The following is an 18,229-nucleotide window of genomic DNA, read 5'->3' as shown; positions in this document are numbered from 1 at the left end:
CACACTTCTTACACAGGGGTCTGTCTATATGTGGTCCGTGCCTAAAAAGGCAACCTTTAGAAATGAAAATGCCTTGCAGCGCCTCTTCTTTGTGTTCCTTATGTTCGCTTCGAGGTGCCAAAAAGTGTATAATGAGTCACTACACATTGACACTGTTCCTGCACATCAAAGTTGTTCTTATATGCCAGTAAGCAAGCAGAGTGACAAGCACAGAAAGTATTCTAAAACCTGAACTTTTCACATGATTGTTTAGGGGAGAAAAGAAAAAGCAAAAAAGAATAGCAGGAAATATACACAGTCATTGCCAAAAGTGTTGGCACTACTGAAATTGTTCCAGAAAATAAAGTATTTCTCCCAGAAAATGATTGCAGTTGCACGTTTTGTTATACACAGGTTTATTTCCTTGGTATGTAATGGAACAACACAAAAAAAAAACAGACAAAAAAGGCAAATTTGGCAAAGTTTTGTACAAAACTCCAAAAATGGGTTGGCCAAAATTGTTGGCACCCTCAACTTAATATTTGGTTCCACACCCTTTGAAATAAATATCTGCTATCAATTGCTTCCTATAACCATCAACAAGCTTCTTAGATCTCTCAACTGGAGTTTTGGACCACTCTTTTGCAACCTGCTCCAGGTCTCTCATATTTGAAGGGCGCCTTCTCCAAACAGTAATTTTAAGATCTCCCCACAGGTGAGGTTAATGGAATTTAGATGCAGATTCACTCCTGGCAACTTCAGAACTCTCTAGCGCTTTATTTACATCCATTTCTAGGGGCTTCTTGAAGTATGTTTGGGGTCATTGTCGGATGAAAGACCCATGAACTAGGATGCAAACCAAGCTTCCTGACACTGAGCACTATATTGCGACCCAGAATCCTTTGGTAATCTTCAGATTCCATGAGGTCTTGCTTACAGTCAAGGCACACAATGCCAGAGACAGCAAAATAACCCCACAACATCTTTGAAACGCCAGCACTGTGTTCTTTTCTTTGTAGTCCTCATTCTGTTTTCATTGAACAGTAGAAGAATGTGCTTTACCAAAAACCTCTATCTTGATTTCATCTGCCCACAAAACTCTTTTCCAGAAAAATTTTGGCTTACTCACATTCTGTCAAATTGAAATTTTGCTTTTTTTTATATCTGTCAGCAGTAGGGTCCTCCCGGGTCTCCTGCTATAGCATTTCATTGCATTCAAATGTTGATAGATAGTTCAAAACAGACACCGATGCACGCTGAGCCTGCATGACAACTTTAATTTCTTTGGAACTTGATTGGGGCTGCCTATACACCATCCAGACTATCCTACATTGCAAACTATCATCAATTTTTTTTCTGCCGTCTACAAGAGATTTCCACTTTTGATCTGATTTCAGGTGTGATTTTCATATTGCCCACGCCTATTACTTGCCACAGGTGAGCTGTAATGAGCATCACAAGTTTGAAATAAAGTTGTTTACCAAGAATTTGGGAAAGATGCCAACAATTTTGTCAAGCCTACTTTTGAGGTTGTGTGTGAAATTCTGTCCAATTTGATGTGTGTGTGTATATATATATATATATATATATTATACACACACACACACACACACACACACACACACACACACACACACACACACACACACTGTATATACATACACACATACACAGTGCCCTGCAAAAGTATTCAGCCCCCTTGAATTTTTCAACCTTCTCCCACATTTCAGGCTTCAAACAAAGATAGAGCATTTTAATTTTATGGTGATGAATCAACAAGTGGGACACCATTGTGAAGTTCAACGAAATTTATTGCTTATTTTAAACTTTTGTAAAACAAATAAGTGAAAATTAGGACGTGCAATATTATTCGGCCCCTTTACTTTCAGTGCAGCAAACTCACTCCAGAAGATTATTGAGGATCTCTGAATGATCCAATGTTGTCCTAAATGACTGATGATGATAAATATAATCCACCTGTGTGTAATCAAGTCTCCGTATAAATGCACCTGCTCTGTGATAGTGTCAGTGTTCTGTTTAAAGCACAAAGAGCATCATGAAGACCAAGGGACACAACAGGTAGGTCCGTGATACTGTTGTGGAGACGTTTAAAGCCGAATTTGGTTACAAAAAGATTTCCACAACTTTAAAAATCTCAAGAAGCACTGTGCAAGCGATCATATTGAAATGGAAGGAGTATCATACCACTGCAAATCTACCAAGACCCGGCCATCTATCCAAACTTTCATCTCAAACAAGGAGAACACTGATCAGAGATGCAGCCAAGAGGCCCATGGTCACTCTGGATGAACTGCAGAGCTCTACAGCTGAGGTGGGAGAGTCTGTCCATAGGACAACAATCAGTCGTACACTGCACAAATCTGGCCTTTATGGAAGAGTGGCAAGAAGAAAGCCATTTTTCAAAGATATCCATAAAAGTGTTATTTAAAGTTTGCCACAAGCCACCTGGGAGACACACCAAACATGTGGAAGAAGGTGCTCTGGTCAGATGAAACCAAAATCGATCTTTTTGTGCACAATGCCAAATGATATGTTTGGCGTAAAATAAACACAGCTCCTCACCCTGAACACACCATCCCCACTGTCAAACATGGTGGTGGCAGCATCATGTTTTGGGCCTGCTTTTCTTCAGCAAGGACAGGGAAGATGGTTAAAATCGATGGGAGATGGATGGAGCCAAATACAGGACCATTCTTGAAGAAAACCTGTTGGAGTCTGCAAAAGACCTGAGACTGGGACGGAGATTTGTCTTTCAACAAGACAATGATCCAAAATATAAATCAAAATCTACAATGTAATGGTTCACAAATAAACGTATCCAGGTGTTAGAATGGCCAAGTCAAAGTCCAGACCTGCATCCAATCGAGAATCTGTGGAAAGAGCTGAAAACTGCTGTTCACAAACGCTCTCCATCCAACCTCACTCAGCTCAAGCTGTTTGTAAAGGAAGAATGGGCAAGAATTTCAGTCTCTCGATGTGCAAAACTGATAGAGACATACCCCAAGCGACTTGCAGCTGTCATCGCAGGAAAAGGTGGTGCTACAAAGTATTAACTGAAAGGGGACGAATAATATTGCAATTTGCCCAAAGGGCAACTGGAGGTACCCTAAACTAAAGATTAATAAAGCATAACTTTTAATCCTAACAAATTAACACAGATCAATCTAAAATCAGTAGCAGGTAGAGCAATCAAACATATATTAAATCACGTATCCGGCCATGGACCGGACACTATGAGTAAGTGAACAACTGTCCTATAGCCTTAGCCCCCTGATGAAGCCAGACATGGTTAAACATGTTGGGGAGGCTATTAGTTAGCTTTTATTAGGCAGGGTAGGGCAATATCACTGACAATTATTGTAGGACAGTTGTTCACTTACTCATAGTGTCCGGTCCGCGGCCGGATACGTGATTTAATATATGTTTGGTTGCTCTACCTGCTACTGATTTTAGATTTATTTGTGCTAATTTGTTAGGATTAAAAGTTGTTTTATTAATCTTTAGTTTAGAGTACCTCTAGTTCCCCTTTGGGCAAATTGTGTTTGTGTCGCGGGCGGCGGGGCGCTGCGCTCACCACGCTCGGGTCCGGCGCTGCTGCTGCTGCTCGGTGGGCCAGATCCGAGGACTCGAGCGGCGCTCCTCGCCTGTGAGTGAAAGGGGTGGTTTGTTGGGGTTTGGGATGTCTGTTTGTGATGCCACCCACGGTGTGTGGTGAGGTTGGGGCACCACCGCTGCTCTGTACGGGGATCCCGGAAGTGATGACAGGGAGCAGCTGAGATGTTTCGTTCTCCTCCGTGGGTAGTGGGATTTTGGTAGTCCCGGGGTTGTTATCTGCTTGGTGGGTTGCGGGGCCTGGCCAGGTGCAGGGTCGCGGGGCAGCGCAGTGCCAGATGGCACGGTGGTACTTACTCAGCCAGTAACGCACATGGAGTCTCTGGTAAAACAAACGGCTGGATGGACGAGTCCCACAGACGGCTGCGAAGGTCACTCCTGGTAGGTTGGCGGTAACTGTCTCTCCCTGCACCGGTATTATGTTCACGGCCCCCATGGCTTCCCACCGGTAACCCGCTCCCCAGCGGTAGGTTGGCTAAGGGAGCCCTGTTTGCCCGCAGGCTCTGGCCCTGGGAGCTCTAGCTCTGGCGGTAGCTTTCTCTCCCTTACGGTTTGGACGGTTGCCTTCAGTCGGGTCTTTACTGCTGGGAAACCCCGGAGATTCCCATCGCTGACGGATTTGACCGGTTTAACGGCGACTCCTAGCCTGGTCGGCGTCCGTAGGCCCTGCCGGATGGTGCTGGCTTCTCTTCGCTACCCGATCCGGTACCGGCGGGCCACCGCCCGTCCCCGGTCCTTTCGGTTGTGCATCAATCGGCCTCTCCTGCAGACGGTCACCACCGTCTGCCAACCTTGCTGTCAGGTGCCCGGGCCACGTACCCGGACACGGCCAGTCAGTTCCTCCACTACCACTTCCCTGACTCTCTCTCTCTACACTCCTCGTCACTATCTGACCTTCTTTCCCGCCTCCAGGACTGTGAACTCCTCGGTGGGAGGAGCCAACCGCCTGGCTCCACCCCACCTGGTGTGGACATCAGCCCCTGGAGGGAGGCAACAAGGGTTTGTGTTTGACTTTGGTGTTCCTAACCGGGGTGTGGGGTGTGTTGTTGCAGTACCTGTGACGTCCTGGCTTGTCCAGGGCGCCACATTTGCATTTATGACCCTTTGCTAATTATGGGTATAGATTGAGGTTTAGTTGTTCGAATAATATTGCACACCCCACTTTTCAGTTTATTATTTTTTATAAAAATTGAAAATAAGCAATAAATATCGTCCAACTTCACAATTGTGTCCCACTTGTTGTTGATTCTTCACCATAACATTAAACTTTTTATCTTTATGTTTGAAGCCTGAAATGTGGGAAAAGTTTGAACAATTCAAGGGGGCCAAATACTTTCGCAAGGCACTGTGAATTATTATATTTTTCTATAGTTTTCTTTATTTTCATTACTCTGAAAATTGTAGATTCACATTGAAGGCATCAAAACTATGAATTAACACATGTGGAATGAAATACTTAACAAAAAAGTGTGAAACAACTGAAAATATGTCTTATATTCTAGGTTCTTCAAAGTAGCCACCTTTTGCTTTGATTACGGCTTTGCACACTCTTGGCATTCTCTTGATGAGCTTCAAGAGGTAGTCACCGGAAATGGTTCTCACTTCACAGGTGTGCCCTGTCAGGTTTAATAAGTGTGATTTCTTGCCTTCTAAATGGGGTTGGGACCATCAGTTGTGTTGTGCAGAAGTCTGGTGGATACACAGCTGATAGTCCTACTGAATAGACTGCTAGAATTTGTACTATGGCAAGAAAAAAGCAGCTAAGTAAAGAAAAACGAGTGACCATCATTACTTTAAGAAATGAAGGTCAGTCAGTCCGAAAAATTGGGAAAAGTTTGAGTGTCCCCAAGTGCAGTGGCAAAAACCATCAAATGCTACAAAGAAACTGGCTTACATGAGGACCGCCCCAGGAAAGGAAGACCAAGAGTCACCTCTGCTGTGGAGGATAAGTTTATCCGAGTCACCAGCCTCAGAAATCACAGGTTACCAGCAGCTCAGATTGGAGACCAGGTTAATGCCACAATTCTAGCAGCAGACACATCTCTAGAACAACTGTTAAGAGGAGACTCTGTGCAGCAGGCCTTCATGGTAAAATAGCTGCTAGGAAACCACTGCTACGGACAGGCAACAAGCAGAAGAGACTTGTTTGGGCTACAAAACACAAGGAATGGACATTAGACCAGTGGAAATCTGTGCTTTGGTTTGATGAGTCCAAATTTGAGATCTTTGGATCCCACCAGCGTGTCTTTGTGCGACGCAGAAAAGGTGAACGGATGGACTCTAGATGCCTTGTTCCCATCGTGAAGCATGGAGAAGGTGTGATGGTGTGGGGGTGCTTTGCTGGTGACACTGTTGGGGATTTATTCAAAATTGAACACATACTGAACCAGCATGGCTACCACAGCATCTTGCAGCAGCATGCTATTCCATCTGGTTTGCATTTAGTTGGACCATCAATTATTTTTCAACAGGGCAATGACCTCAAACACACCTCCAGGCTGTGTAAGGACCATTTGACTAAGAAGGAGAGTGATGGGGTGCTACGCCAGATGACCTGGTCTCCCCAGTCACCAGACCTGAAACCTATCGAGATGGTTTGGGGTGAACTGGACCGCAGAGTGAAGGCAAAAGGGCCAAAAAGTGCTAAGCATCTCTGGGATCTCCTTCAAGACTGTTGGAAAACAATTTCTGGTGACTACCTCTTGAAGCTCATCAAGAGAATGCCAAGAGTGTGCAAAGCAGTAATCAAAGCAAAAGGTGGCTACTTTGAAGAACCTAGAATATAAGACATATTTTCAGTTGTTTCACACTTTTTTGTTCAGTATTTCACTCCACATGTCTTAATTCATAGTTTTGATGCCTTCAATGTGAATCTACAATCGTCAGAGTCATGAAAATAAAGAAAACTCATTTTGGTCTGATTATATATATATATATATATATATATAAAAATAAATAATAATTGTATTCATTTATATAGCGCTATTAATTCCACAGCGCTTTACATACATTGGCAATACTGTCCCCATTGGGGCTCACAATCTAGAGTCCCTATTTGTATGTCTTTGGAGTGTGGGAGGAAACCAGAGTACCCGGAAGAAACCCATGCAAACACGGGGAGAACATACAAACTCCTTGCAGATAGTGTCCTTGGTGGGATTTGAACCCAGGACCCTAGCGCTACGGTATATCTTATATATATATGAAATACTGTAGCAAGCTTGTACTTTGTTGCTTCTTCGCAATATCAATAAAACCAAAATTTACAAATATTTTAGGAGTAGAAATCAAAGCCATCTGATGCACAATGCCATGAAACTGTGATATATAGGTAGTGATTGTATGTAAATGAACATTGGTTCTGCCAGCTTCATACCAGACTGGTTTAATAGATATCAAATAAAAATGTAATGCGGAACAGCATGTTAGTTACAAGTAAATTTGTCAGAAAGGAAAGGAAATATGATCTATTAATATACTGCAGGTTTACCATGAAATTACCATTTCAATCAATTCAAATACCGGAAGATGGAAATTATGTTCAAATTGGGAAATATCTGGACAGAGATCAAAAGTTTCTTTTTTCTGCCAATTAAGTGGTCATGGTTGGCATTTTAGAGCCAATTAAAACTGTACAAATCTGCCTTAATAAGTAAATATTCAATGCAGATTCTGCAAACTACGCTGTCTAATTTTGAAAACAGAAGCAAAAGTTATTGACCTGTGTGCATTGGAAATTATTTACATACATTGCGCTGATAACGGCAATATAGGAAGGAGGACCACAATTGAGAAGCGTACCCCATGTTAATAAAGCCCCATTTAAATAGGAAAAAAAATCCAAAAAGCTGATAAACAGAGGAGAGCTGTATGCAGCTGTGCAGTAAGTCACGTTACACACCGTACTTGTTGCCAATCACTGGTCTAAACAAAAGTTAAAACAAAAGATGGAACAAAAAGTCCAGGTCAATAGCATTTCAATAATGTCCTGCTGCCTGAAAGTGCAGAGCGAGCTGTCAATCAAAGTGCCAGGCGTGCTTACAGCCACTGTGTACTGAGCGGTGGTGACTGAAGCCAACCTGGGATTTCTCAATGACTGAAAGTTGGCAGCTCCTGGGAGGATTAAAGTTAATTTCCTTCCAGTAGCCTCAATTTCATTAAGGCAGCTGTACAACAATGGAATGTTATTAAAGGGAATGAATCAGCAAGTATTTGTTATAGAATCTAATAAGAGCATAATGTAGAGACAGAACCTGATTCCAGCAATGTATCACTTACTGGACCACTTGGTGTAGTTTTGCTAGTATTCCTGTTTTATCAGATGTAAATGTTGTAGAGCTGACTTCTCGACTGTGTATAACCCGCCCACACCCCTGACTGGCAGCTTCCTGTGTACACTGTACATCGTCAACAAGCCGCTAATCAGTGGTGGGGTTGTGGTTATACAGATTAGCCTGACTCATCTGCACATGTAGTCAGGCAGTGAATCTCATGCTGATAAATCACCGATTGTATCACATTTACAGCGCACAGCCTAGCGAAAGATACATCCCAGTAATCAGGGTCTCTGCTCTTACATTATGCTGCTCTCAGATTTAATAGCAAAAACCTGCTGACAGATTTTCTTTAGCCTGCAGATTAACCCTATGATTGCAGGTAATGGTTTTTGGGGCTTTTACAGGTTCCCTTGGGCAGATTGCTGAGGACCGCAGTACACAAACCTGCAGCTGCCAGCCCTTTAAAAGGGAATGTGTCACCAGGTTTTTGCTCCCCAATCTGAGAGCAGCATAATGTAGGGACAGAGACCCAGCAATGTGTCACAGCTGTTTGCGTCATTTTGATAAAATCAATGTTTTCTCTGCTGCAGGTCTAGCAGCTATACATGGCTCATGAATATGCAGCATGCCAAGTAGTTCGCTAATAATAATCCACTGGTGATTAAACAGTCATTTTATTAATACTACACTGAACAGCTCTGTAAGTGACACACCTCTGGTCTCTGTCTCTACATAGTTACATAGTTACATAGTTACTAAGGTTGAAAAAAGACCTAGGTCCATCTAGTTCAACCTTCCTCCACCAGTTGTACATTTAGTCACTAAGTCATTTATAACCAACAATGTGGTGTGTACTGAGGAAATCATCCAGCCCTTTTTTGAAAGCTGTTATAGTATCTGCCATTACTACCTCTTGTGGTAGGGTATTCCACAGTCTGACTGCTCTACATTATGCTGCTTTCACATTAGCTGTTAAAAGCCTGGTGACAGATTCTCTTTAAACTCCACTTTCACAAAGAACATGTAGTGTTCACTACCGAACACTGCGTGCACATGCATTGAAGCAATACGTCCTCACACGGGACATACTTTGTGGGTGGAGTTAGCACCCATTGAGCTCCTGTCTCACAGATGAAGAAAGCATAGGCCGTCGCACCATCCCAAGTGATGTATGTGCCCCCAGCCTTCCCAGTGAGGTATGTGTTCACAGCTTTCTCAGTGATGTATGTGCCCCCAGCCTCCCCAGTGATGTATAGGTCCCTACCTTCTCCTGTGATGTATAGGCCCCCACTGTCCCTAGTGATGTATAGGTCCCCAGTTCTCCCCAGTGATAAACAGATTCTCAGCCTCCCCAGTGATGTACAGGCCCCCAGCCTCCCCAGTGACGTACAGGCCCCCAGCCTCCCCAGTGACGTACAGGCCCCCAGCCTCCCCAGTGATGTACAAGCACCCAGCCTCCACAGTGATGTACAAGCACCCAGCCTCCCCAGTGATATACAAGCACCCAGCCTCCACAGTGATGTACAAGCACCCAGCCTCCCCAGTGATATACAAGCACCCAGCCTCCCCAGTGATATACAGGCACCCAGCCTCCCCAGTGATATACAGGCACCCAGTCTCCCTAGTGATATACAGGCACCCAGCCTCCCCAGTGATGTATATGGCCCGTAGCGTTCTCATTTTTCAGGATCAGGGGTCAGTGAAGTCTTATTATTTGCGTCTTGAGCTGTCGTTTTCAATTATACCATTTTTGCCTAGAGGTGATGTTTTGATTCCCTGTTACAATGTTGCGGTGATCAAAAAACGTAACTTTCGTGTTTGGAATTATTTCCTTGCCATGCTGTTTACCGATCAGAATAATTTATTCTATATTTTGATAGGTTGACATTTCTGAACGTGGCGATACCATATATGTGTATTTTTTGTTGTCGTTTTATTTGCAATGTGGCAAAGGGGGATGTTTTGAACTTTTAGGTTTTATTTAGTTTTTAATATTTTTTAATTTTTTTAATTTTTTTTTTTACACTGATTTTGCTAGTCCCCTAGGGGACTTTCTAACTGCACAGTCTGGTTGCTTCTGATCAAAGTGATGCTTCAGCATCGCTCAGATCAAGAGAAATGCCGTGTTACTGTGAGTGATGGCGCTCTGCCGGCATTCACAGGAAACACGTCATGGCAGCGACAGGGGTCAACAGCTGATCTTGTCCTGCCATGCCAACCCACTAGCGTCCCTTGATCGCTGCTGTTGACGGCAGGGAACGGCGAGATCCACGCCAAAGCCCTTTAGATTGTGCTGTCAGAGATTGACAGCACGACCTAAGGGGTTAACTGGAATGGTAAATCTCCGATCCACTCGCTCCTGTTAGCCGCACAGGTCTGCTGATCAGAGCAGCAGACCAGACATGTGGGGTGAATGACTGTGGGCTCACCGCGGGGGAGGGGAACTAGGACGTACATATACATCCTAGGTCGTGTAGGGGTTAATTGACCAAATATAGCAGGGCAATTTTCAAGTTAATAACTCTGAGTGGCCCCTGAAGGTTGGTAGAAGTATCCAAATGGACCCCAGAAGGAAAAAGGTACCCTGCCAGAGCTTTAACAGGATGAGTACTGGGCCCTTTTTTGTAACTATGTAGATTGCAATCAGAAAAAAAATTCATTATTTGCAGATCATATTGCCTCCTGTAAAATAAACCACGGGGGGGGGGGGGGTCTCTTTGGCTATTTTAAACTATCTCATGTTATCCAATGGGGAAGGTGGGTGCAATAGGGGGATGAATTATCATGAAACTTCAATTTTGATGAGCTAAGGTACGTGCTGGATATACTTCCTCAGAGTTTGTTTTGTCTAAGAGGCAAGTCTCGTATTGTAGGGTTACATATGAAAAGGTCGTCAAAATTGTAGTGTAAAACCTTAAGTTTCCAAGTATAGTCTGCATGCCGTAGTAGTAATGCAATTAAAATATTGACTTACATGTGCAAAAAAGTGTGTCACTTGCTTGATCATAAGGAATAAAAGTAATCAGATTACTTTACAGGCGTGGTGACTGACAGAAAAATAGGTACCCTACAGGACATGATGCCGTAATGCCACATCTTTAAAGAGGTCATTTGATGTTGACAGAACATTGTGAGTGTTCCTGACACTCGGATAGGAAAATGTCAAATCATTTCAGCAGCGCTCTGACACGTCTTGTTGACCTCGAAGTGCCCATTTCAATGGCTCATAAAAAAAGCAAAAACCGATTATAAGGAATTAATCCAAGAAAGATAAAACTGTTCTGCAACTCCAGTAGGTGACATTTTACAGACTTGTATTAAACCATGAAAAGCTGCAGTGTTACAAGATCGCTTAGCATGCAGCTATCACAAGGATAAGTCATGTCTATCCAAAATATTTTGGGTAATACTCCTTCCCTTTGCTGCTTTTTGTAACCTTCTTATTTCTCTTTCCATACTTGCTGAGATGGCATGTAAGAATATTGTGCTGAGGCATTCAGATGTCTCCTACAAGCTGAACTTTTACCCATCTCATGTTCAAATCTACTGAAATAAGTAATGAAGAAACTGCAGCTTCATCCCCCTCTTCCCCATTTTCACATGCTACAATTGCAGAATAGGTGAAAAAAAAAAAGTAAGGATAGAAAGTGAACAACAAAATTGTCCTATTAAATGAAGAGGTCACTAAAAACGACAATACTGTTAAAATCTTTCATTCAATAGCATTTTGTCCATCCGAGAAAAACAGTCCAATCATGCTAATCAGACTCTGATCAGAGTTTGATCAGAATGGGATCTGTTCTTCACGGATATGGAGAATAAAAAACCCCAAAAATTCATAAACCCTATTTAAAACTTAACATTTATTAATACTCGATATTAAAAGATTAATCACCACATTACATGAATATGTGCACAGAAGAGAGAGGGAAAAATCCCTACAATATCCACTCCCTCCTGTGCTCTACCTAGCCGCGGAGGTTGGCACCCTAAATTCTGCGCAGCGGCGCCCCCGCTCCTCGACGGCTATCCCTGCTATGGCCCTGTGAGTCCCTAGCCAAGAAGATAAAGTGCAGTGCAAAAAAATCAATTAAAGTGCAGTGCAGACCATAAAGTGATAATGTGCCAATATGGAACTCACAGTTAACCTCTAAACGCAAGAGGCTGTCAGCCTTATCACAATGAATATATTCTAATAGCAGGGATATAACACTTAGCTTGTGCTGCCTCTCAAGCTGCCTCAACGCGTTTCCCCATTTTCTGGTTCATCAGGAGGCCGATATAAGTCTATTGTGGTCTGATAAACCCGTGACAGTCAAAATGCTGCCAGATTCACATGATGCTAATGATGATGGTGATTAATCTTTTAATATCGAGTATTAATAAATGTTAAGTTTTAAATAGGGTTTATGAATTTTTGTTGACATCCCTAAACTAGTGGAATAAAAAACCCCCCAAAGTTTCTCCATCATCTCCATTCTGTGAAAATTGGACTGCACTCAAATGTCACCAGTGTGGTCCAATTTTTTCATGGACCGATAGACTTTAATGGCTGAGTGCCATATGAATCTTGGAGGTAAATAGTAAATGATTCAATTGTTTTCCTCGGGCCACCCGGTCTAAGGAAATAAAATTGGACATATGCACTTGCAGATTACACCAAGACTGAAAATGCAGTCATCTACACAAGCCGTAAGAGTGATGTGAACTGAAGTGGCGTATACAAAATAACATATAGAAAGGAAGGTGTAAATAATTGTACTCTGCTGGTATGAGCTCCTCCATTTTAATTATGTGCAGGAGTTCAGCCTCTAAGAGGGGAGGGAATCAATTTGGGATCTTGATCGTTTCAATTTTCAATGCCACGGGATAATCATCTCTGGAAGAAGTGTTTATAGACGTGCGGAGACCAGTAAGTATAAAGTGCTTGCTATATTCTTATTTTCGTTGATTTACTTCTTTTACTACCCAGTTGGACGGACCTGAATCATTACCCGGAGCTCCCTGAGAACTCGGGGCCCGGGGTCGGTGCTCAGGTTCTTTTGAACCCAAGCGGATGCGGACTTTTACAGTTTGGGTCCACCCATCATGACTTTTAGGCTATTTTATTACAATGTGCAAATATATGAAAGGACACTACAGAGATCTTTCTGATGATCTTTTTATACCTAGTTCTGTGACGGGGAAAAGGGGTCATCCACTACGCTTAGAGGAAAGAAGGTTTCATCATAATCACAGATGCAGATTCTTTACTGTAAAAGCAGCGAGACTATAGAATTCTCTGCTACATGATATTGTAATGGTTGATTCACTACTAAAATTCAAAAAGGGCCTGGATGACTTTCTGGAAAAATATTATATTACAGGTTTCAATCACTATGTGGGTTTTTTCCTTCCTTTGGATCAACATATTAGGCTATAGGTTGAACTATGGACTTAAGTCTACTTTTAATCTTAAAATTTTTGAAACAAACTAATTACCAGATTAAGTCCATTAAAAGATAAGGATATGCGATTAGTGTCATTTATAGATTTTCAATCAAACATGGTCTCTGCAATGCAGTTATTTTGTTTGCTCGAGATGTAGAAAAAAATAAGGCTCAATAGTTTGTTCACTCTTTCCAGTATGGAAAGAAGGAAGACGAAGAAAGAAGGAAGACGAAGAAAGAAGGAAGACGAAGGAAGACGAAGAAAGAAGGAAGACGAAGAAAGAAGGAAGACGAAGAAAGAAGGAAGACGAAGAAAGAAGGAAGACGAAGAAAGAAGGAAGACGAAGAAAGGAAGACGAAGAAAGAAGGAAGACGAAGAAAGAAGGAAGACGAAGAAAGAAGGAAGACGAAGAAAGAAGGAAGACGAAGAAAGAAGGAAGACAAAGAAAGGCGGAAGACGAAGAAAGGCGGAAGACGAAGAAAGGCGGAAGACGAAGAAAGGCGGAAGACGAAGAAAGGCGGAAGACGAAGAAAGGCGGAAGACGAAGAAAGGCGAAAGAAGAAAGGCGAAAGAAGAAAAGGCGAAAGAAGAAAGGCGAAAGAAGAAAGGCGAAAGAAGAAAGGCGAAAGAAGAAAGGCGAAAGAAGAAAGACGAAATAACAAAGACGAAAGAAAGAAGAATGAAGAAAGAAGAAGAAGGAAAAAGGAAAAAGAAGGAAGACGGAAGAAAGAAGGAAAATGAAGGAACCAGAAGGAAAAAGAAAGAAGAAGAGAAAACAAATATTTCTACTGGTATCAGTAACATGCCATAAACATAATTTAATATTTTATTTTTTTTTTGTTTGGTATACTTTGTTCTGTCCTTTAGTTATTTTTACATTGCCAAAATCATTTATGACAAAAAATAAAGGAGAATATTCGATCATTTACCATTAATAGCTGCTCACGAGTCACAATTTAATTTGCAGATAAACATAATAACTTTTAGCTGTGAACAGAGACTGACGTAAGCTGTTGCTCAATTGTGCACTACGAGGCCGCAGTACACAGTCGCGTCTGCAAACCATCCATCGAGTGTATCCATCTTACTTCTAATATGTACTCATAATGAAAGCAATTTTTAATCTAACAATAATAAGCACTGTAGCTTTTTAATTCCTTGATTTTGAGATTTCGTTTGTGAGAGTGACATTCTAGCCGGTTAATGTTCTGGCTTTCTACCCATTGTTCTGCACAATAAAAATTGTGCAAAATATTTTATATGCCTATAAAAAAAATAGATAAAATAACTGCCTTATGTTCCAATAACTTTGTAACAGATCAAACATTTTTTTCTAAAACAAAGCTTTCTAAATGCCACAAATAGGGACTGAAGAAAATAGAAACCTAATAAACAAAGGAAATGGCAACTGAGCTGCATAACGTCGCATAAATGGGTAGATTCAATTTCGAGAGAAACCACATAACGATCAATGTAGGGGATTAACAAACATTATTGGTATATTAAAGCAATGTAAAGGTCAAAATTACAATAGCATTAGCAAATGGTTTGTGAAGTCTAATGTCTTCTTTCTTTTCCTGCCCTGCTGACAAAGCAGAATCGAATACTGGCCATTAATAGTGTTCCAGCAGCTGAAAGAGGTCATTAAAAATGGAGTTATCCAGCAAGTGCTAGTTCTAATAAATCAGTATTATAGCCGAAAAGAAAATGAAAACTACACCTCCATATCCATACAGAAAAGACAATAAAGCGTAAACTGAATTTCTCAACAAGAAAACACCTCGTAAGTCACGTTGTGCGGTACAGATGACTGCAGATAAGCAAGGATTTTGCTGTAGCATGAAAAAGAAAAAATACTAGGAAGAGCACGGATTCAGATCAGTCTCTAAAATGTGTCACAACCCACATCATCTTTAGCACCAATATGAAGTCAACCGAGGACAACATCCATAGAAAATCAGTATGTTCTTCCTGTACTTGTGTGGATTTCCTACTGACCACATACTAGTCACCATGTTCAAAACAAGTGATGGTATTATGGTCGGCACACTGGTAGTTTAAGGGTAAGTTCACACAGTGCGTTTTTCGCAGCATTTTTGCGCGTTTTTCGGGTGCATTTTTGCTCAGAAAACTGCATGACTTTGCTTCCCCAGCAAAGTCTATGAGTTTTCATTTTTGCTGTCTGCACACAGCATTTTTGTTTAGCTGCGTTTTTGTGGTGCCCACAAAAACGCAGCATGTCAATTATTTTTGCGTTTTCCACCCATTGAGTTCAATGAGATGTTCAAAAACGCAATGAAAAACGCAAATTGCAAATATAGCTGTGTTTTAGTGCGTTTCTATGACTAACAACGCAGCTATAAACGCAAGGGGCGGGCAGTAAAGTGACATGTACAGGAAGAGGATTCCTTCTGTCAGTAAATACAGAAGCGTGAATCCTCCCGGTACAGTCACCGCTGCGTCCACCTCCAGTCCTGTGCATGTCAGCTCCCGTGCGGCGCTATGTCTGGGCGGGAGGTGGAGGCAGCTGCGAAAACAAAAGTGAACAGTAGAAAAAAAAAAATATCATACTCACCTGTCAGCAGACTCCCGGTGCCATGCCCGCTCCCAGCTCCTCTCCCGGTACCGCCGCTCCGGCTGTGTGCAGTGTCCCCGGGCACGTCCGATGGCTGCAGGACCTGGCGGTGGATCACCTGATGCGGTCACCTGACGCATCAGCTGATCGTAAGTCTAGCGGTGATGCCGGCACCCGGCCGGCTTAACCTGTCAGCAGATGCTGTCAGGAGACTTCATCACTGATTACCGGCAGCTCCTGCAGCGATTAGACGGGATCAGACGCCGCTCCAGGAGCTGCCGGTAATTAGCGCGTGAGTATTTTTTTTTTTTATGCACTGATGCATCAGCTGATTGTATAAACAGCTTTTATACAATCAGCTGATGTGTGATGTGATTCACGTCCTTGATCCTGACACATCATCTGATCGCTTTGCCTTCCAGCAAACCGAACAGATGATATTGGATCCGGATTGGACGGCGCGGGACCTTGACCCAGGATTACTGCGGAGGGGGGTTCTTTATTTCAATAAAGATGGAGTCACTAATTGTGTTGTGTTTTATTTCTAATAAAAATATTTTTCTGTGTGTTGTGTTTTTTTTGTTATCTTTACTAGAAATTCATGGTGGCCATGTCTAATACTGGCGTGACACCATGAATTTCGGGCTTAGGGCCAGCTGATAATATATAGCTAGCCCTTACCCCATTATTAGCCAGCCACCCGTCACCAGGGCAGCTGGAAGAGTTGGATATTCATGAAATAAAAAAAAATGCTTCCCTATATTTTTGGTTCCCAGCCGGGTACAAATAGGCAGCTGGGGGTTGGGCGCAGCCCATACCTGCCTGCTGTACCTGGCTAGCATACAAAAATATGGCGAAGCCCACGTCATTTCTTTGGGGGGCAAAAAACTCCTGCATACAGTCCTGGATGGAGGATGCTGAGCCTTGTAGTTCTGCAGCTGCTGTCTGCTCTCCTGCATACACTATTGGATGTAGTATGCTGAGCCTTCTAGTTCTGCTCCCCCTGCCTCTCCCTCCTGCATACAGTCCTGGATGGAGGATGCTGAGCCTTGTAGTTCTGCAGCTGCTGTCTGCTCTCCTACATACACTATTGGATGGAGTATGCTGAGCCTTGTAGTTCTTCTCCCCCTGCCTCTACCTCCAGCATACAGTCCTGTATGGAGCATGCTGAGCCTTGTAGTTCTGCAGCTGTCTGCTCTCCTGCATACACTAGTGAAGAATGAAGAACATATTGAAGAAGGAAATGACAAAATTACAATCAGACCTTTTTTTTTTCAACAATCTTTAATGGCATTGTTCACTGATAAAAAAAACGCATGAAGATGCAGAGAGCAAAAACGCAGCAAAACGCAGCAAAAAAACGCAACAAATCGTGGCAAAAACGCATGCGTTTTTACCGCAAAAATACCCACACAAAAACACAGGGTCAAAAAAACGCAGTGTGTGAACCTAGCCTAATAGTGCTACGTAGTAGAATGTAAACCTGATTAATATAGAGTATTTACCACAGCACTCAATTTGCATTTACAGAGATATTTTTATTTCAGCTTTTGTATACATATAAACAGTATAGTAATTCCGGGGCCTTTATCACAAAGCTGTGGCATGAAATGCTGAGGTGATACGTGTCTGATGTTTCTAACGCATGTGCTGTGCTTGTTTGATGCGTCATATGTGTGCCCTGTGTTTGTGTGATGTTTCTGATGTGTGCCCTGTGCTTGTGAGATACGTCGGGTGTGTGCCCTGTGCTTGTGTGATACGTCGGGTGTGTGCCCTGTGCTTGTGTGATACGTCGGATGTGTGCCCTGTGCTTGTGTGATACGTCGGATGTGTGCCCTGTGCTTGTGTGATACGTCAGATGTGTGCCCTGTGCTTGTGTGATACGTCGGATGTGTGCCCTGTGCTTGTGTGATACGTCGGATGTGTGCCCTGTGCTTGTGTGATACGTCGGATGTGTGCCCTGTGCTTGTGTGATACGTCGGATGTGTGCCCTGTGCTTGTGTGATACGTCGGATGTGTGCCCTGTGCTTGTGTGATACGTCGGATGTGTGCCCTGTGCTTGTGTGACACATCGGATGTGTGCCCTGTGCTTGTGTGACACGTCGGATGTGTGCCCTGTGCTTGTGTGACGCGTCAGATGTGTGCCCTTTGCTTATGTGACGCGTCTGATGTGTACCGTGTGCTTGTGTGACGCGTCTGATGTGTACCGTGTGCTTATGTGATGCGTCTGATGTGTACCGTGTGCTTGTGTGACGCGTCTGATGTGTACCGTGTGCTTGTGTGACATGTCTGATGTGTGTCCTGTACTTGGGTGATGTGTTGGATGGGTATGGTG

The 18,229-nt window shown here is 42.8% G+C and overlaps 1 protein-coding gene across 2 annotated transcripts in view; it reads right to left on the bottom strand.

The window, feature by feature from the left end:
- The window catches only part of PREP (prolyl endopeptidase), a 212,627-nt gene that overhangs the window by 123,247 nt on the left and 71,151 nt on the right, over positions 1 to 18,229 (bottom strand). The window lies entirely within an intron of this gene.

The sequence above is a fragment of the Anomaloglossus baeobatrachus genome, chromosome 3 (assembly GCF_048569485.1).
Source record: "Anomaloglossus baeobatrachus isolate aAnoBae1 chromosome 3, aAnoBae1.hap1, whole genome shotgun sequence".
Classification (NCBI taxonomy): domain Eukaryota; kingdom Metazoa; phylum Chordata; class Amphibia; order Anura; family Aromobatidae; genus Anomaloglossus; species Anomaloglossus baeobatrachus.
Note: the sequence above shows the minus strand (reverse complement) of the source record. Positions and strands in the feature narration are given on the sequence as shown.